A 6,816-nucleotide genomic window follows, 5' to 3' on the forward strand; every position below is an offset into this window, starting at 1 on the left:
AGACCTGTATAGATCCGCAGCCTGCCTGCATGGGTTCTGCATGTGCACACAAATGTCACGGGTCTCTCCCCATGTGCTGGATCCTGCCCACATAAGTGCAGAAATGCCAATGGGCTCTGCCAGGTCCCATAGACCTGATCTGCAGCATGTCCGCGCATGCATGGATTCTGCACATGTGCACAGACGCCGCAGGTTTCTATGATAAAACCCGTGGAACATAGGTGCACGTATGACAGATTGCACACTGCCTTTTGGGACGTGTGACGTAGCCATCCCAGGAGGCAGCGGATGGATGAATAAGTCATCCTCACCTAGGCAGTGGGAGTAAGTTCTCATTTATCTCTAGGGGCCGGAATAAAGGGCGTACACTCACCTGAACCTCGGTCCAGCGTCGGAGACCACTCATCTCTCCCACTCGGGCTCCGGTATGTCCCTCGGCGCCATTACGTCTAATACAAGTTAGAGGACCCGGCATAGACATGATGATGTCATCAGCACTTAGACTGCCGAAGTCTGGGCAAGCAGAGGCTGCAGGGACTGGTCTAGCTGCCCCAAGGGACTGGAGATCAGGGGAGCCTATCTTTTTTATTTTAGACCCTAGACCAAAATGAGCACTTCACCCCTGCAGACGGGGGTGGGGGGGAGCCCTACTACAAGGGTTAATTTTTAACATGCCCGGAGTTCTTCTTTAAGGAGGTCCACACATTCGTCTAGGACAGGGGTAGGCAACCTTGGCTCTCCAGCTGTGCTGAAACTACAAATCTCATAAGGCATTGCAAGCCGCAGGCATGACTCCCAGAGGCAGAAGCATGATGGGATTTGTAGTTTCAGCACAGCTGGAGAGCCAAGGTTGCCTACCCCTGGTCTAGGAGAAGGAACAGCCTAAAGACAAAGAGGGACAGAGGGAGCTGATTCCAAAAGACAGACGGTCCCTCCAAATCAGGGACAGTTGGATCTCGGCACGCGGTCACATATGACGCACCGTCAGACACCAGACTGCAACACGTGACCGGTGTCTCAGCGGCTTCTCATACTAACATCCCCAATTGTGTCCGCTCTTATCTGAACGAGGAATGCTGGGACATGTAGTTCCACACCAGCTGGGAAAAGTCTTGTAGAACAGGCAGGCCAGTCCTGAATGAGCAGCCTCTCCGTGTGTTCAGGATGCAAAGCATCTGCGACACGTGTGCGCGTCTTCATAAAGCGACGACTGTGACTTTCACCATACATTCGCCGGTGGCCAATCATTCACTGTCATTTACAGCACACGCAGCGGGAAGATTCACCTGCAGTGACTATTTTGGTGAACGTCAGATTCACTGCTTTGTAGATATGCCCCAAAATAGTCACCAATGTGTTAAAAACAGGTGATATGGAGACTTTGTCGCTCACCTACGACAGAGGAGCACCCAATGCCAAATTCAAATTTGACAAAAACAGAAAATAAGGGGATATAATGGTGGAAAAGTGATCGGTGCTGAAGACCGGGGAAGGGAACGTCATACTCTGTGGCGGTCCCTGCAAACCAAGGACAACTGACAGCTGTGGCCAAGGATGACCCAATGGCTATTGGCTAATAAAATTAGTTTTTAGTGCATAATGACTATGAAATATCTGCGGGTGGCCGACGATTTGCTGTGTGATAGAGGAATTAGGACTTACCTGAGCGGGGACAGTCGGGGGGTCCCCAGGTGGGGGGGGGGAGGGTCCTCAGGCACTGCTGACTGGAGGTTGCATTGGCGGTCTGGGAAGGCGAGTGCTGGGAGCCTGCAGAAGCCTGTGCTGCAAGAGTGCCCCAAGCCAAGAGCGGGTGGTGGCAGATCCGGGATCTCCTGTGTACAGGAACGTGTTTACATAAGGGGAGAGGCCGCCAGGGCCGCCCTGACATAACGAAATTAACACTTTCCCCACCTGTGGGCCGGTCTCTCGGGTTTGAGAAGTTGGGTTTGAAATGGAAGCGGCCGATGCTGACCTCCTTCTGAAAAGGCAAGTCGCCTGACCGCCATTGGTCGCAAATGCTTTCTCATTCAATGACCAACAAGCATGTGTCCAGCGAAAGTCCTGATCTGCGCACTTGTTCTGTAGCGGCGACTTGGAAAGCATTGGCAGCCAGGCATTGGAGAACTCACCGATGGCAGCCAAGCGCGGAGCAGCTGCAGACCGGATCAAAACTGCGTCCAATGTATTCCTATGGTATTTTTTGCTCCAGTTCACATCGCAGCGTTCAGTTCCAGAGCAGGTAAAAAAACTTCAGCATGCCCTATTTTACCTGCTCTGGATCTGCGCATCAAAAACGCATGCAAACGCCTGGAACGCACTGAAAGCCCATTTTAAAGTTTTTTAAAAAAAATCTTTTTTTTTTAGCCAAAAACGTGTCAAAAACGCGTCAAAAACGCATCTAAAAGACTAGCGTACGTGTGCAGAAACCTGACCGGATCTGCTCTGCATTTGGTGTGAACAAGGCCTAAATGGTCAGCTTTCTACCTTCAGCGCTGGTCATATGTGTCAAGGCCTAGGCGCCTAGTCACATGACCGCTGCGATACCGAGAACTTAGTCATTCTGATTTTGCAGAGATCACATGACCGAAACTGGTAACCGTTTGTTCACATGAGGAGCAGAGGAGGGAGCTGGGGTAGGCAACCTCACCACTCCAGCTGGGGTGAAACTACAAATCCCATGATGCCTCTGTCTCTTGGAGTCTTTGGCTGTCAGAGTCTTGCAATGTCTCATGGGACTTGTAGTTCCACAACAGTCAGACAGCCGAGGTTGCCTGCCTCTGATATACATAGGGTTGCCACCTTTTTTTCAAGCGAAACCCGAACTCTAGCGATGCGCGGACATTTTTTTGGAGAATGCGTCGTAGCTTATGAATATGTAAACATCCCAGTTGAGACTATTTTCAGTGGGGGGCCAGTAGCCCCTATCTTAATTTTGGTTGCCCCTGTCTGCCTGACATCTTGTGTCCGGGTTTTAGCTGCCATGAAACCCGGACTGTCCGGGTGAATCCTGGACACGTGGCAACCCTAGATATACAGGTGAGACACTTGTGAGCTGATATCTCCCTGTGCTCTGTTACACTGTTGCAGCTATCTCTGACGACTATATAACACCTTTCCTTCTGCCCTTCTGTTATGGAGATGGGGGTGGAGGAGGGGGTTCTGCTTTCCTGTCCTAGGGTGACAACGTTGCTCCTCCATAGATACCATATGCAACTTCTGTATCCCATATTGGCCGCCGGTGCGTTCTGCGCAGTTGCGCCGCCATCTTTGAGTGTATCTTGGTATACACAAAGTTGGTGGCTCCCGAACATACGGGCGCCGCCATCTTGCTGTATACCAAGATACACTCAAAGTTGGTGGCGCGCAAGAGCAGAACGGCGGCCGACATGGCCGCTTGCTCGTTCTGCATGTTCAGCGTGCGGTTCTGGTTTCGGGGGCTCGTTGCCTCCGAATTCGAAATAGCAGCAAAATGTGTTTTCTTTGATGAAACGAAGGGAAATGTTAGAAAACGAATGTGTATGCCGTGCACATGTCTAGTATCCAGTCACAGGCCGGAGGCAAGTCTAGGATGAGCTGGGCTCAGAGGAAGTGGGTTGAATGATGTTGACCATCAGACTGAGGACATCTGGTAATCTCTGAACTGGAGGTTAATATGGCAGCAGAAGGCGGTTTTGTTGTGTTATCTTTCAATGTGCTTATCTTGCTTTGCTTTAAAGGAGAACTATGAGGCGAGTGATCTGAGCCGACCTGTGGCAATGAGACTGTCACAGGTCGGCTCAGTAGATCGGGAAGTGAGCGAACACATACCGTCGCTCGCTCACTTCTCGATCTATCCCTGCCTCACGGCTCCCTGCCGGGATTCCGATCCTCCAGCTCTGACGGGGGAGGGGGCGGGTCCAGCTGGCTCTGCCTCTGGATAGGCAGAGCCAGCTGTCAGTCACGCAGCTGGGCGGATCCAGACATAATTGTCGGGATTCGTTTCAGCTGCGGCGTCTCAGTATACCGTGAGCTGTAGCTCGCGGTATACTGAGCTTTGGGTGACGGGAGGACGCTAGTTTGTGTCCTCCCGTTACCCTTAGGAGAACTATGGGGAAAAGCCCTGACCCCATAGTTCTCCTTTAACGTCTTTTATCAGATTCACATTCAAAATTAAAAGCGATCTGAGTTCTGAAACAGTTCCCTTGTGTTGTGAATAGCGTGATCCGCCCCCCTCACTCTAGTATCATTGCGGATCTATTTCTGGCGGTTGAACGTTTACAGTACACAGAATGATCCGGGAGATGTACAATTGGCCGGCTCTGTTCAGGTAAAAAGGAAATTGTAAATAAATAAAAGTTCCCCTTATAAAGGATACAATTGTATCATTCCCCGTTCTAGGAAAGTTCCAGAGTTCTGCACAGCCGAGGACGCTCCAATTGCCTGCAGTGACCATTGTTTTATGGCATTCGGGAGCTTCCTCCAAATCTCTCCTTTAAAGGAGAACTATGAGGTCAGTGGAAATCACTCCGCCTCATAGTTCGGGCCGACGTGTGACAATGAGACTGTCACAGGTCGGCTCAATAGATCGGGAAGTGGGAGAACACGAACCTAGCCTCATACTCTCGACTTTAAGGCTAGGTTCACACGTAGGCGATGGAGCTGGTGAGCTGTTTTTCGCGCGTTTTTGCTTTAAAAAGCGCGTGCACGACAACCGCCCGAAAATAGCTCCTGCATCTTTTTGCACGACAGGTGATTTCTACCGCGTGACAAATCGCAAAGGTGTGAACAGCTTTTACCATGGAGATATCTTACAGTATGAAAGAGAGAGAGAGGGAGAGAGATAGTAGATTGGAAGGGATTGTCTCTATGATCATATTTGGTCCAGTGTCGGGTGGCTGCACTATACTGATGGACAGTCACTTCTATGGTGGTGTCTTCACAGGTCAGGTGTGTCCCGCTTGGCAGGTCCGGGTTGTGTATTCACCTGCTCGGCAGACAGTGACATTTGGGAAGCATGGAGCTATTATTTGCATTGTGGGCCGTGTGTTGTGTACTTTCCAGGCTGTGCTACGTTCACGTTCCAGCATTGTCTGTAACTTGCATTCACGCTGTCCTCCTTATTTCAGTCAGACCCATGCACATGCCCCATCGCCGGTCCCTGTAGTGAATCCAATGCTTCCATGTTTGTTAAAACCGAACTCCAGGCAGACAGCTAAATCCGCAGCTTAGCGTACATCATGTACATGGTAGTGGTGTTACCTGCCGATGGTTTTGTAATTTTGTTTGTCCGCCATTGTGATCCAGACAGAACTTCTAGACAGATTCTGGACCAACAGCACATGGATAGGTTGTCATAGGGTTGCCATCTGTGCAGGATTAACCTGGACAGTCCGGGTTTTGATTGCTATGTCCGGGTTTCATGGCAGCAGAAACCCAAACACAAGATGTCAGGCAGACATGGGCAACCAAAATTAAGATAGGGGCTACTGGCAGGGCCGACCTTAGGCCTGTAGGCGCCCTGTGCGAGAAAGCTTTAGGCTGGGCACACACCTTACAGCCATCGCAAGACTTTTGTCTTGCGATGGTTGTAAGGTACTTAAAAAACGTACGATCTGCCTATCTTGCATAGGCAGATCGTACTTGCGATGATCGCAAGCCACGCCCCCTGAGGGGCGGGCTTCCGATGACCGCAATGCCGAACGGGCACACCGGCCCGTACGGCTGTTATCGTACGGACATGCCACAAACCCGCCGAACATCGTACGATGCTCGGCGGGTTTTCGAACATGTCCGTAAGTTTAAAGTCGTGCGACCTTACAGTAGTAGAGGTCGCACGGCTTCCACACACCTTACGATAATCGTACGATCGCGGGATTTCCCGCGATTATCGTACGATTATCGTAAGGTGTGTGGGGACCTTTAGAGCGGTCCTCAGTGACCACACCCCTCACTGGCCACACCCTTTAGTGGCCACACCCCACACTGGCCACACCCCGTAACCACACCCATTTTTCTCAATATCCGCACCATTTAAAGACTCCTATTTTGTTAAGCCGCAAAGAAACATATTAAAAAGTATGATCAAAATAAAACTTTTAGTCAAAGGTATTAAACTTGTCGGCACAATAGAAGTATTCTTATCAAATAAAACAACAGAAGGCAAACAATAAATGTCAAACTAAAATAGAGTCTATAAAAATAAAGTGTCAGGATGTCATGCCGATCCCTTTTTTCAAGTACGTGCATCTAGAAAAGTAAAAATAGAAAACAGAACACAAAACAGAACACAAAACTCGGACTACATGTAAAATGAATGAATTCCTATATGTCCGAATATACGAAAAATAATTCTGGCACAACTAGAAATCACAGGGCCACATAGCAAAATTTTGTATGGGGCCCTGTGATTTCTAGTTACGCCCACCTGATAACCCAAACAGCCCACCTGAGGGTGACCCTGCAGAGCCCACCATAGACTCTCTGGTGGGCTCTGCAGGGTCTCAGGCGGGCGGTCAAGCCCTCTTACCTGTCAGCCCTGATCCTCTGTCCGCCTCCTTCTCCTCCATGATCGACTCCTCCGTCACTGTGCCCCGCCTCCTCGATCGCTGGGCCACGCCTCCTCGATCGCCGGGCCACCCTAGATATACACCAAGATGGCGGCGCCCAACACGTGCGATGTTATATGACGTCATGTGCCTTGCCTCCAGAACACGCCAATGGCTGAATCCAAAATAGCATAAAAATGTGTTTTGTTTGATGAAACAAATGAAAACTTTTTTAGTTTTCGTTCATTTCATCTGAAATGAATTTTTAGTCTTCGCACATGTCTAATAATAT

This window comes from Nanorana parkeri, unplaced genomic scaffold, assembly GCF_000935625.1.
Source record: "Nanorana parkeri isolate BGI_ZX_2015 unplaced genomic scaffold, ASM93562v1 scaffold178, whole genome shotgun sequence".
NCBI classification, from domain to species: Eukaryota; Metazoa; Chordata; class Amphibia; order Anura; family Dicroglossidae; genus Nanorana; species Nanorana parkeri.